The sequence below is a fragment of the Lupinus angustifolius genome, chromosome LG01 (genome assembly GCF_001865875.1).
Source record: "Lupinus angustifolius cultivar Tanjil chromosome LG01, LupAngTanjil_v1.0, whole genome shotgun sequence".
Classification (NCBI taxonomy): domain Eukaryota; kingdom Viridiplantae; phylum Streptophyta; class Magnoliopsida; order Fabales; family Fabaceae; genus Lupinus; species Lupinus angustifolius.
In genome coordinates, this window is record NC_032009.1 from 28,089,886 (window position 1) to 28,104,384 (window position 14,499).

The following is a 14,499-nucleotide window of genomic DNA, read 5'->3' on the forward strand; positions in this document are numbered from 1 at the left end:
GCAATTCCTTGTGGTTCGACATAACCCTATACTATACTACAATTGAATCTTGAAAGAGGTGTAAATTGTAAAATAGTAAAGTGTTATCAATAAATTTATTTGTTGAAAACACCTTTTAATATACAAAAGTGATGAAACTAACTTACTAACTTTTATTTACTGTCATTTACTTTCCGCCATTTATTTATTCTTTAATACCAACCTTTCTTAAGGAAGAAGTTTGGTTTGTTAAATAAAATGAACCCGAAAGGGAGTAAATAAATAAAGGTCACTAAATTTATTATTCTTTTGTTCTTTATTTATTTGTTTCTAACAACTAACTCTTCATCACTTTTATATATTAGAATACCATTAAATCGATGTTGGAATTTATTCCACAAAACCGAGATTGTATTCAAAGGTACTTAATAATTATGTAATAGGTAATTGCTTCGATACCATTGTACCGGTATTAGAATTTATTCTAACAAAGCCGAGATGGGGCAAAGAAAGAATGACTTATTTACATGATTATTAAAGAAGTAAGTTTTAACTGGAATATTCTTGAAGCCATTATACCGACGTTGGAATTTATTTCAACAAAGCCGAGATGGTGAACAAAGAGTAAAACTGAGTTCTCTTACTTAATCAAACAAACAGAACATAATGAAAATGAGAGTATAAATCTTTCAACAAATTGACACTACTGTCAGGACGATTTATTGAGAGGAGAAAACTCCCAACAAAACACCGAAATATCCTTTCAACAAGTATCAGACAGAACATGTGATAAGGCATTATAGAATAGTACATGCTAAGATATTTGTTTACCTCACATGCTTTACCACATCCATATCAAATTGTTAGAAGATTGGCATATTCAATGTCTTCTTTGGCCTTTCTTCAATTTATTGATTCTTGTCTTTTTCTTGCATAGCACTTCAATTCTTGAAATGTTTAACCTCATGAGTACCTACAAAACATTAAGCATACCTTTCATCTCCTCTATTGAAGATGACTTATCAAGCATAAATTCGCATAGACTTTCCAAAAAGTTATTTTGGTCAATTGCATTAATATGAAATTTAACTTGTTGTGCTTCAACAAGATTAGAATATCCTAGATAGTATTTTTACATTTACTTATGAATCAAAATATGGTTAAAATATTCTTATCATTGTTCAATAATAACATGTTTTCATTTAAGAGCATGTAAATGTGAAACATATAGTATTTGGCCTAAAAGTGATTTATGAGGGATTTTCTTGGAAAAACACTTATTTTATCCCTTATTCTTGAAATTAGGGTCTCACTAGGATTTCATAAAATAATGTTTATATAACACTTAAAGTATGTAATATTTGGAGTTTAGAAATGATACCTTATTTTACCTTTGTAGCACACTACTTCCTAACTTCAAGCATTTGAATTGACATTTTGCTCATAAGTGTCATAATCTCTTTTCCCTTGGTGACAAGTCAATGAAGTTTGATCTTCTCACCTTCCATGTGCCTAGAACACTTGTTGTCCGTATGAAAGTTGAAGTTCATATGTCCTTAGGTACACCTACAAAAACAAGTTTACTTGCATGTCTTGAGTACCCACCTAATCTTGGGTCCCTTGATGTTAGTAGTTTAGGGATTTTGTTTCTTAGTAATCCACATATAATTTTCATTTGGAACATAATGCATACTAATATTACATGTATTCAAGGTATGACCACGCAATCCACCATAAAAGCAAATAGGGGATTCAGAATATGAAAATTTCAAAACATCTACTTGTTTCTTGTGAAATGTGTTATTTGCATGCATATATCCCAAACTAGATCTAATCCCAACATTTTTACATGTAGCAAGTAAGTTGTTTGATTTGTGATTACTAGATGTGAAATTAGCAATTTTATCCTTTAAGACATTATTTTCATTTTCCATGCAAGTGCAATTTTCACAAGTAGATATCATATTTAAATTAGTAGTACAATTACATGAAGAGCTAGCATATTTAGCATCTAAGGTTTGATTTTCAATTTTAAGCATATCAATGAAATTTTGCAATTCACAAATTTTCTTTTCAAGATTTAAGATTAACCTTTTTCCATCCATATACTTTTTAGCTAACTTTTTAAGATCTTCATGCATTTCAACATAAGCATCATAAAGTATGTCATATGTGGGAAATATATCGAAATTTCAAATAGAATCGGATGAGGGTACCTCACTAGGCTCATCTTGCTCACTTAGTTTGCAAGAATTCAGATTTTGAGCCATTAGACATAGCTTGCTTGATTCTTCATCTTATGAGATGCTTGTTGATGAATTTTCCTCTTTAGGTGCATTCCAAACAATGTATACATTCTTAGCTTTGTTTTCCTGATAGTTTTTCTTGTTGTCATGTTTTATCTTCTTGAGAGAGGTAGGACATGGGTACCTCATGTGACCTACTTTTCCATTCTTATGGCAATTTGTTTTTTCTTTGGGATACTTGCTCATTTTGATTGAACCTTCATCATCTTCCTTATGAAGCTTCTTGAGTCTTCCATTCTTTCTTGAGTACTTTATGAGTTTGTTGGTGAGGAGGGACATTGCTTCATCACTTGTGTCAAAATCGGACTCATCATCATCATATGTCTCCTTTTAATTTCTTGAATATGATTTTGTCGTTTTGAAGGAGATTTCTTTGATATTATCGTCCATTTTCTCATTGAGTGTCAAATGCCTTAATTCTATTTCGTGTTCTTGTAGTTTGCCAAATAATGTTGCGAACGTCATTTGTTCCAAGTACCTTGGGTTGCCATTTCCTATTTAGACATCTCAACATTTTAACTGTTAGTTCATGTTTTCGCAAATTATTTATCTAATGCAATGAGATGATTATTAATGTGAGTAAATCATTTTTACAAATTAGAAATAGACTCATGTGGAAACATACAAAATAACTCATACTCATGCATCAATGTATTTAATCTAGACCATTTGAATTCACTAGTGCCTTCGTGGGTTACTTGTAAAGTGTCTCACATATCCTTGGCACTATTGCACTAAGAAATCCTAAAGAGCTCATCGTATGAGAGTGTGGAGGTTATAATATTTTTCGCTTTCAAATCAAGTTGCACTTTTCTCTTTTCCTCATTGGTCAAGAGACTTCTCTGTTTCTATTTGGTTTCTCCGTCCACCATGTATAGTGGAACGAAAGGTCCATATTCTACGGATTCCCAAATTTCCGTGTCAATGGCCTTAATAAAGATCATCATTCAGATGTTCCAGTAGGTGTACCCCTTGCCAATGAAAACCGGAGGGCGGTCGATGGATGCGCCATCGCCGCTAAATGGGTTAGAAGAACCACGGTAAAAGTGCATAGGATCAACGATCTAAGTGGCTAAGCTAGCACGGTCATACTAGCTACGATACTACTCGTTGGGTCCCACAGAGCTTTGTAACTCACCTGGAGGGGGTGAATAGGTGATATGGTACACAATTATTGTTGCCCGATAAACAAATAGATCACACAAAATTACATAATGTTTAATCGATTAAACACATCTATAATCGATTAACTCATTCTGCAGATAATCGATTAACTAAACACCTTAATCGACTATTTAGTTCTTGTTCTATGAAAATAGTTTTCTTTCGATATCCCAGATTTCCAAGATTTAACTAAACTTATACGCAATATTTTAATCGATTAAGAACAATAAATGCACAATACAGAATATGCAATTTAATACATAATGATATGCATGTGAAGTTGAGTAAATCATATAATGTGGAAACGTAAAAAAGATAAGGGATAAAAATAATGAGACACGACTTTTATCCTGGTTCGTTTGCGGGTACACTTGCAAACTACATCCATGCCTCCCCTTCTGATCTTGGAAGATTTTTATTCACTATGGAATCTTTATGTATTCTTACAAACAAGCTTCAAATACAAGAAACAGGACACTACTTTCTTGGAACCTATGAAGTTGATAACCTTGGTTTGACCTCTCTATCTTGCCTACTAAGATCTCCTATCCTTTCGCAATTAGGCCCCAGCCTGGGTATCGCTCAAAACCAAGACCTATTGCTTCTCGTGAAGACACACACCTAACAACAACTAGGATTTTTCCAAAGCTATTTCTCTATCAATAGTGATACCAATCACACCAAGAGAATGTGTTATTGTCTTGTCTTGAATTATTTCAAGTTATATGTGCACATAAATGTGCAGATTAATCACTCTTCTAGAATCAAAAAACCCTATGAAAATCTCACAATTACAATACATAAAACGTGAGATGCAAGGTTTCTTTTTACAAAAGATTTAACAATTAAGCTCAATGAGTATCTTTCTAAAGATTCACCCTTTTCTCTTTTTCAAAAGAACACTTTGAAAATCTGTCTAAAGATATGAAAGTGAAAGAGCTTAAGATTGTCTGAACAATGTATAATCTGTTTTTCGTATATGTGTTCTAACTCTATGAATTAATGTTCATGTATATTATGAAGCAATATGAAAAACTTGGGTTAATATACTATTCTATTTTCAGCTGCAGTTAATCGACTATCCCTTAAACTTAATCGATTAACGGGTTCTTGAAAATACCAGAAAACAGAAACAACAACAACCCTTAGTCGATTAAACCTATACTTAATTGATTAATGGGTTCCCAAGAAATCAATGCTTAATCAATTAAAATATCTCTTAATCAATTAATAGTTCTCCAAAAAGATATTTCAATGATATATGAACCTCCTACATGATTTATAAAAGTATGATGCATGACTTTGAATGATATATGATTTAAAACTCTTTTTAAATGCATCCAAAAGCATATGTTCATGTATGTATGGATGTGCATATAAATCATGTATGATTACATGTAAGTATCATTTTAGTTATTTATTGATTTTAGCTTGTGAGACTTCCATTGGGATTCATCCTAGCCTAGAATCTTACTAAGCAAACATCTTAAGACCTAATAAAGATATAAAGTACTTAGCCTCTAGATCTTTTTGAATGCTTTGCCTTGTATGAACTTGAGTCTTGATTATATTGTTGACTTTGTTTGTTGATTTGCTCATCCCTTTAAACTTGTCCTTTGATCATTAATCTTTGTTGTCGATCCTTGTCTTTATCAAACTCTGTCTTTCATCAATCTTTGTCTTCATCAAAATCTATGTGATGTGTGCTTGCACATATAATCTTCTCATTTATGCATGCTTGCATCTTCAAGATATGGGCCTCAAACAACTCGTCTCTCCCAAAGGTCATCTAGAACACATCTCGACCATTCAAAAAATAATCAAGTACAAATCTAACAACAAACACATGATTGAGGCAACATGCATTAATTGGTGGATAAAAATACCCAAAAGCGCATGCAATACATATACTTAGACGCCTCTCGTGTACAGATCACAGTGTTGAAATTTTTTGGGCATTTAATAAATGTGATTGACTAGCTTTACTAGAATTGTATATTGCATAAAACGTTAAGTGTTTAAGGAATACTATCCTTAATGAAAAGGTGCATTCTGATTATAAGTATCATATCTAGTCACCATGATATTGTAAACTTTAGCAATAATAACATGAAGTTGTTTTAAATCAGAAGGTTGTATGAGTGAGTGAATGATGTGAGAAATTGAGCTAATACACTATCCATGGAATATTTGTGAATAGCTATAGTGACTTGCACTGTTGATTTTATTTGCATATCTGATTAATATAAGTTGGTAGAAAAATATGGATATGATCAAGACAATTGTTCCTTAAAAATAAACCTGCTTGGCCAAAAATCTTACGAAATGACAATATCTTTCCTTGCTAGCCCCTTCGAGCCATATGTGTCTATTGATTTAACCCTTGAGCTAGAAAATGAAAATATATGTCCTCCTAATTCTAGTAGGATAAGAGAGCTAAGTGTTAAAATTATGTTATATTCAAGTTGGGGAGAAGATAATGGGTGTATGAAAAAGTTGAAAAAATCCACCTTTCATCTTGCAAAAATTGAATAAAGAAAACCTCTAAAAGGAGGAAGGCAAAAAGTTAAATCGTGGGGTAATGGAAAGAAAAGGGACACAAAATTTGACTTGTAGTACAAGTAAGAGTGATACATGAGTCCAAAAATGATCTCTTAGCCTACTATGACCCTTGTACCCGAAAAACTATATTTTTAGTTGCCCAACCATATTACATTCCATAAAGCCCCTAGAGATCCATATTTTATACCATTCTTGATTAATCACGGGATAATACTAAAGTTGACTTTGTTGCTTGTTCATTACATGCTTATGAGACACACACACTATTAAACACTTTGAGAGTCTACACTTTTCAATTTATTGGCATATGAATTATTTAAATGATAAAGTATTATATTAATTGTACAACTAGGGATACCTTGCATATATTGGACATCATACTTCAATTTAAGTTTGGAATTCATTAATCTGTTTGTCAATTTATGTGAATAACATCCTTTTGAGTGTATGATGTGACCATTGATGTATAAGTCTTACTTATAAAAATCCAAGCATGTTTATGAAACCTCTATCTTGGACTCTTGTTTGAGGACAAACAAGGTTCTAAGTTAGGGAGAGTTGTTAAGTACTAAAATGATCATAAAATGTACACCTATTTTGTGGCACTTTAACTATTTAATCAATCCAAATTAACGGTTTTATGCTCTTACATGATAAAAGCTTGTTAAATGGCCAAATATCATCATGTCAAAGTTTGTGTAGGCTTAAACCAGATGAATGATTGAAAAAACTAAGTTTCATGGCAAAGATCAACCAAGCTCAATACATGAACGAGGGTGAGCGAATCAAATAGTAGCTGAGATATGTACTTAGCACCAAGGCAATGTTCAATGGTAGAAGACGTGCACCGAGTGCAAGTCTCATGCTGGGCATATTTGACCAAGAATAAAATCGATTAGCTATTGTTTCGTAAAAGCTAAATGCAATGCTTACACTTAGTTTAAGTGGGAGGTGCGCTTAGTGAAGGCAGTGTGCCCAATGCGAGATGGTGCGCTAAAAGGTCGAGCCTGACTAGTTGAAGAGTTGTGCTCATCGCACAGGTGGTGCACTGAACGTAAAAGCCATCATGCATACACTATTTAAAGGGGCCTAATGCTAGCTATTGAGTACACACTTCGAGCACTACATTGTAATACATATTTTCTAAGATTTTAAGAGAGTTTAGCTCACTTAGATCGTGAGAGCTAAGTGTAAGTACTAGAGGAGTTAATATATGCTCATTTGTGTATGGTTCTACCACCCCACGATTTGCGTTTTATCCCTATATTTTTACGTTGTGTGAACATCAGTAACTAAATTATTTAATTGTTGTGATTGAATATAATAAAAGCTTGATATATTTCTTGCATGATTCCAACTTTGTATAACTCATCATTTAGTATATTTGCTAGATATAAACTTATATCAAAATTGTGATCTCTTTCATGTTTTTGTATTAGTTACTAGACATAAAGCTAATTCAATAACTTTATAACTCTCAAACTTGTTAACATAAACTACCAGACATAGAGCTATGTTTGACGGTTCATTTAACTTCATCTTGTTAATTTAGTTGTTAGACATAGAGCTATATTAATAAGCTATTAGTATAGATCAAGACAATGACGATTAATAAAATTGAGGTGGTGCATTTTACTTATTATTACATGCATAAACTACTAGACACAATGATATGATTTTGTGAGTCATAGTTCTCCATCTTGCATGTGATGTTACTAGACACAAATCTTTATTGTATAAGCTACTAAATTGACAAACACATTAGTTTTTAGTACATTTGAGGTCATTTGTGAGGAAGAATCATTACTAATTGAATTTGTGTTTCTAAAATCATGTGTTTATTAATAGTAAGTAGAAAGTTTGATCCCAATATCTTTTATCAAATTATTATAATCTCGTTTGCCTATTTTTAGTGTCATCATCCATAAACCATTTTGAGAGATAACTTAAAATAATAATTGTTAGTTGAAAGAGTATAATTCAGCAAGTCCTTGTAGATACAATAACCTCTTATTCTTTACTTCTTTGCGATATCATTTGGTTATTTTTATACCAATTTGACAGTTAGCAAAATTCATGTTTGACCTTTCAAATTGATATTATATTTCAAATTTTTCTATAACATCAAATGAAAATTAAAGCTTTTAATTCTGACTTTTTTATTGAAATGATTTCCGTTTTTAAATTGTTACAAAACTAAACAGTTTATGAAATGGCAATATGTAGTAAATTAAATTAATACATGTAGTAAGCAATTTAATTACACGACTTTAATAAGAATTAATATAGTAATGTAAAAAGTTAAATTATGCATAATGGCCGTAAATTTTGCAATATGTAGTAACGTAACGTAATAATACCAGACTAAATTTAAATTAACCATTTTAAATTAAATTGTCAGATTTTATTATATAATAAAGAGTCTAAGTTTTGGTTGAAAATATAATATCAATTTCAACCACTAATTGATATTAAAAAAAATTTTGATTATGAATATTGAATTTTTTTTTCTAGTTGATTGTAATTTATTCCTTATGATCTAAATTATTTAATAATTATAACCAAACAGGCAAAAATAATTTATTAAAATTCATAAAATATAAACTCTAACCTAATGTAATTTTTAAAATAAGCAATTAAATATCAAGATTTCAGTAAGAAGCACTTTAGTGAATATGCAAAGAGTGAAAAAATTATTTTTTTAAATTGAATATATGACATCAAACATGTGAAGTGAACATGAACAAAGTTATAAGGTTGTTTTTAAAACCCAGAATGAAAATACACGGAACATAAATTATAACATTATAACTCAATCGATGATTCGTTGTGTACAACAATGGTGAGAGGAAACGAAATGCTTATAAAGAATGTATTTTCAAATAATCAAAATACATAGGGCACAAATAATAATATTATCACTTAATCGATTGCTCGACGTGTACAACAATGGTGAGGGGAAAGGAACTACATGTAAAAAATTTGAATCAATGATATCAAGCAGGTTTAGTGAACACGCAAAGATTGAAAATGTTTATTTGAGTCTATGATATTTGTTAAGGAGAAATTACATGCGTAAACATGATATACATTAATAATCTTTTCAGTAGGTTGGAGAGAATGATGTCTTTGATTAACCCGAGTAAAGGTGAAGAAGAAAGGAAGAGAGAGATGGTCCAGAAATATCTTTGAAGAAGAAAGGAAGAGAGAAATGGTGCAAAGATTTGTTTAAGAGGAAATGAAGAGATGATCCAGAGAGTTGTGAAGAGAGAAATGAGGAGTGCTGGAGTAATTTTGGAAAGAATAAATAAGGCATAAATATGTTTCATATTTTGAATGATCTGATGTAATTTTGTGCAAGTAATTTTTGAATAACAGAAATACCCTGTTTAATTTACAGTATCTAGAAATGGAGATATACATTATTGTAATATCACTAGCCCATTCCCTTAATAATAAGATTGTAGATTTTAATTTATAAGACTTGAGGTTGGGTGATGATGGTTTCCTTTAATTTTGAATCTGAGTTGAAATGTGTGATGGGAATGAAGGATGGGGAGATGGGTAGGAAACTAATTGACCTAGCATTGAGAATATAGTATTCCATGTGATTGGATAGTAAATGTGATTTTCTTAGGGTTTGGTAGACCCCTTCTGTCATACTACCCAAATTCTATATCTTTGTGCTCCTCACATTAGTTCAAATGCTTTTCATTTCTTCATAAGCAAGTGGTACATGCTTGGTTCAAGTAGTACATGTTTAATTCCCCTTAAACAAGGTCTCGTGTTTGAGTCTTATAGATGGAAAAAATGTCAACTGGAAGAGTTAGCCTCACGTAACTGTGAATGTTCCCGGCTCGGACAAGATTGCCTCCAGTACAAGGACACTTGTGGGAAACCAAAAATAAATGTTTTTCATAGCAGGAGAATACAATACTGAAATATGAGAAAAATGAGAGGTTGGATAATTTCCCAAATTAATTTATTAAAAAATAATCTAAAATACAAGCCTTCAAATCTTTATGTCACACTTCATTATCTCAATTCAAAACTAGACCTTGAAAATGATCTAATTTCCCCACACACAGAGACCTTTGCTTTCTTTTTATGTCTACCAAAGCATGTCGTCTTTTTTATTTCAACTGAAATCAATTGCAATATGTTTGAAGGAAAAAAATGCACCTCGGTCATGACTAATGGTGGATCTAAGGCCAGAGGATAGGGTGGGCAAATATGTTAAAAAATAAAATAATAAATATAATTATCAATAAAAAAGATGAAAAATATTAATGTCAAAATCATAAAATTGAAATATATACCTAGAGTAATTACTTATTTTGGTCCCTCATCCTTTTTGTGGTACCAATTTTATCACTAAAAAACTTTTAGTGACCTTTTCGTCCCTAACAAATTTAACATCGAGTCACGTTAGTCTTTCCGTCATCTCAGCTCCATTAATTGTAATAGATTTGCTCATGTGGCTCGTTAAGTATTAACATGACATCTACTGAATAATCCTATGTGTACAAATTGTATGTCATCGAGCATAACTTTTTTTATTTTCCCCCACGTCATTTTTGTTAAATAAAAAACAATAATTTTTTTAAATTTTTTTATTATATTAAACGACTTTGTTTTGGGTTAATTTTTTTTTAATTCTTCTTTTCATCTTCTCCATAATCTCATCCAAATCCTCCACTTATCAACATCTCCACCTCTTTCCTTTGAGATCATTTGATTTTATTGTGGTAGAAACTAATGTTATATTTTTGTAAATTTGATTAGCTTTATATAGCTATTGTTTGTAGGAAGTGGAAGGAAATTGTGGATGAGTGGGTAAAGTCTAATCCATTGGGAGAATCTTCTCCCCTCATGGGTAATGTTGAAAACATGATTTGGGGCAAATTTGTGGGAGATTAAGGATTAGGGTAAATTAAAATTTTAATATAAATGGTAGTTAATAATGTTGGCATTTTCGTTTTTGCAACTGATGAAAACCACCCAAAATGGGCATCATTAGGTGAAAGAAATTGTTTTTGGTACTATATTTTGTCCCTATGAAGTTGAGGCTTGTTTGAAGTGTCGCTAATAATATTCAACTCCTTTTGCAGATTCCTGATTTTGCATACTCGCTGAATCCACAAAGTGAATATAACATCATTTGATTGTAATCTTCTGTTGTTTTGATTTGGTGATTTGGTTAATGCATATTATCCATAAGTATTTTTCGTGATACAGATAAGAATTCTGGGTCTGACCGCGATGAAGCAGAACAGAAACCAAAAGTGATTCCCCCTCACAGAGAAGCACCACCTCCAAAATCAACTCCACCATTAGTTCATAACCCTGCTCCTGCTTCCTTCAAAATGTACGGATATGATTTTATAGCCATTTTGGAATTGGAGTCTATGATGGGGTGAAATATATCATACATCTACTTAGAAACAAAAGTACAATGAATATGGACCTTAACTTAAAAGGGTCTTGTGATGTTTTTCTAAAAGGTGGAGAAGGAAATAGGTGAAGATGTTGATAAGATGGAGGATTTGGATGACATTATGGAGAAGATGTGGTGAAGAAGATGAAGAGACGAAATAAAAAAAAGTTAACCCAAAACAACGTCGTTTTGTATAATTAAGAATATTCAAAATGACATTGTTTTGAATAATAAAAAAATTTTTGTAAGGGAAAAAAATCAAAGAAAGTTCCACTTGGTGACACGACAACTTGTATACGTAGGACCATTTAGTAGTGTCACGTCAACACTTAACGTGCCAAACGAGCAAATCTGTTACAGTTGACAGAGCCGAGATGATGGAATGACTAATGTGACTCGACGTTGAATTTATTGAGGATGAAAATGTCACTTAAATTTTTTTAGGTACTAAATTGGTATGCACGAAAAAGATAATTGACCAAAATGAGTAATTACTCAAATATAATCAAATAAATTACATGTTTCATAATTGATCTCTATATGACTTCATATTCTAAAATCATTGAATGATCAATTAATTATCAACGTTGTTCAACACTTCTTGCTCAATATAAGTCATTAGACATTCATTCATTCATACATCTCCCATTTGGTTACGCAAGTTATTTTTCACTATCTTTATAGTTGAAAATCTCTTTCTATGGTTGTTGCGACAACAAGTAAAAGAGTTGGTGACTTCAAAAGAAGATAAACTAATAGGTAAACATCGTATCTTCCACTTTCAACCAACTCCTCTAAAAGATTATTGATTCCTTTCAAATAAGGAAATTTGAGACTGCTATCAATGATGTAAGTCTCAAGTTTATTATCAAGCATCACCAAGTCATTTGAACAAAAAATAGGTAGATAATGTGAAGAAGATCTTGCTTCTGACCTTGACACAATTTTGATGTAGACAACAAGATCAACAAAAAGAAGACCTTGAAAACATAGAAGACAAGCTTCAAAAGTTTAAGATTTCATAGTCTTCTAAGTTAGGCACTTTTATCCTAAATCTTTCATGTATGATTAGTCACAATTCTTAAGTAAAAACAATTTTGAAATCAATTGAAAACTTAGAGTCAAAATATATTAATTTTCGAAATGCTCAGTAACGGGTTAATTGACATGAGTAATATATTACTAGACCTAAGTAACAAGTTACTTGAACTGAGTATTAGGTTACTGAGATTGAGTAATAGGTTACCAAAACTGAGTAACACGTAACCGATAAAAAACGACAAAGAGTAACCGATTACTCAGTTGGGAAGTAAGTTTTTGTAATCGTCTACTTGAATGCTTTAATTGGTTACTGAGAGTTGTTACACCCGATTTTCAATTCCAAACTGAACAACTTTCATCCAAAATGAATGAGTTTCATTCCAAACGTCTCCTACCATTCTCTTGGGGTATGATGGTTAGTTAGAAGCAATATAAAGGCCATGGAAGAAGCCATTCGTGCAAGAACTTTAACACACAACTTTCGTACAATCTTTGATATAATCTTTTGAACTTTGTTCTTGCAACTTAAGTTTTTAACTTTAATTTCATATTTTTCTGTAGTTGCACATAAGTGTTTTCTTTGATTTTTCATAACCTAAAAGCGAAGAGCATTGTGTACTACTTGTATAGAAAGATCCTAAGGATTGCAAGTTATAGAATTGTCATATCGTGTAAAGCAATCATTGCCATAGTAAATTTCATCATTAATGTTCTGTACATTTTTCATCATAGGCTATGGTGAAAAGGGGAAGAGTGTTGCTTAGAAGAGGTGTTCTTCTAAGTGTGAGAAATATTGGTGAATGTGTATTTGCAACTCATAATATCAACTGAAAATCTCTTGTGCTGCAAGAAGACTGGATGTAACCTTCAGCTGACAAGGTGAACGAATATAAAATTCCTTATGTACTTCTACTCTTCTCCCTACTCTTTCACTTTTAGGTTCTGTACTTTATATTCTGCAACTTATATTTCGCTGCATGATACTCTAATATTTGAAGTTGCAAAAATTATCATAAAGTGCAACAAACTCATTCGCCCTACTTAGTTTGTCATCTTGATATTATAATTGGAACCATAGCTTAGTTTGAGTATGATACTCCCTAGATATTGTACCTAAAAGTTGGCCTCTAAATCCTTTTTGGGTGAAGGTTCTAACATCAATCGTCCTCCAAGATTTACTAGAGAGGGTTATGATTTCTAGAAAATCAGGATGAGAATCTTTATAAAATCTCAAGACCTTGATATCTGGAATGTGATTGAGGAAAATGCCTTATGTAGCCTTTTTTTGTAATAGATGATGTAAGGGAGGTAAAATAAAAAACCTCCTAGAATGATGGCGACAAGAAAAAGGTTCAATATGACCTAAAGGCCAAAACATTCTCATATTAGCCTTAAGCATAGATGGGTTCTTTAGGGTGTCAAACTGTAATGAGTCAAAGAAATGTGGGATACCTTATAGACCACTCATGAGAGAACCAAGGAATTCAAAAGGTTCAATCTATATACTCTCTCACAAAAGTATGAGATGTTTCGAGTGAAGCCTAAAGAGAAGATCCCAGATCTTCAGAAAAGGTTTATCCACCTTACAAACCATATTATTAGTCTAGGCAAAGTAATATCCAATAGTGATCTCAACCTTAATGTTCTAAGATCACTAACCATAACTTGACAACCTAAAGTGACAATCATCTCAGAAATATTTTTTTATCCAAACTGTCGTTGACTGTACTTTTTATCAAATTGTAGGAACATGAGTTACAGTTAAGCCAACTCGAGCACCATGAGGAACAAGAGAAGAAGAAGAATTAGAAAAATATCTCGCTGAAGGTAATGAGATTTTGTGTAGTGAATTCGGTAAGATGATGCAAGATGGGTTTGAAATATCAATGATGGAAAAGTTGAACTATTTTCTTGGAATTCAAATCAAGCAACTCAAGGATGACATCTTTGTTAGTCAATCCAAATATTGTAGGGATTTGCTGAAACACTTTTGTAAGACTGAGATTGCAA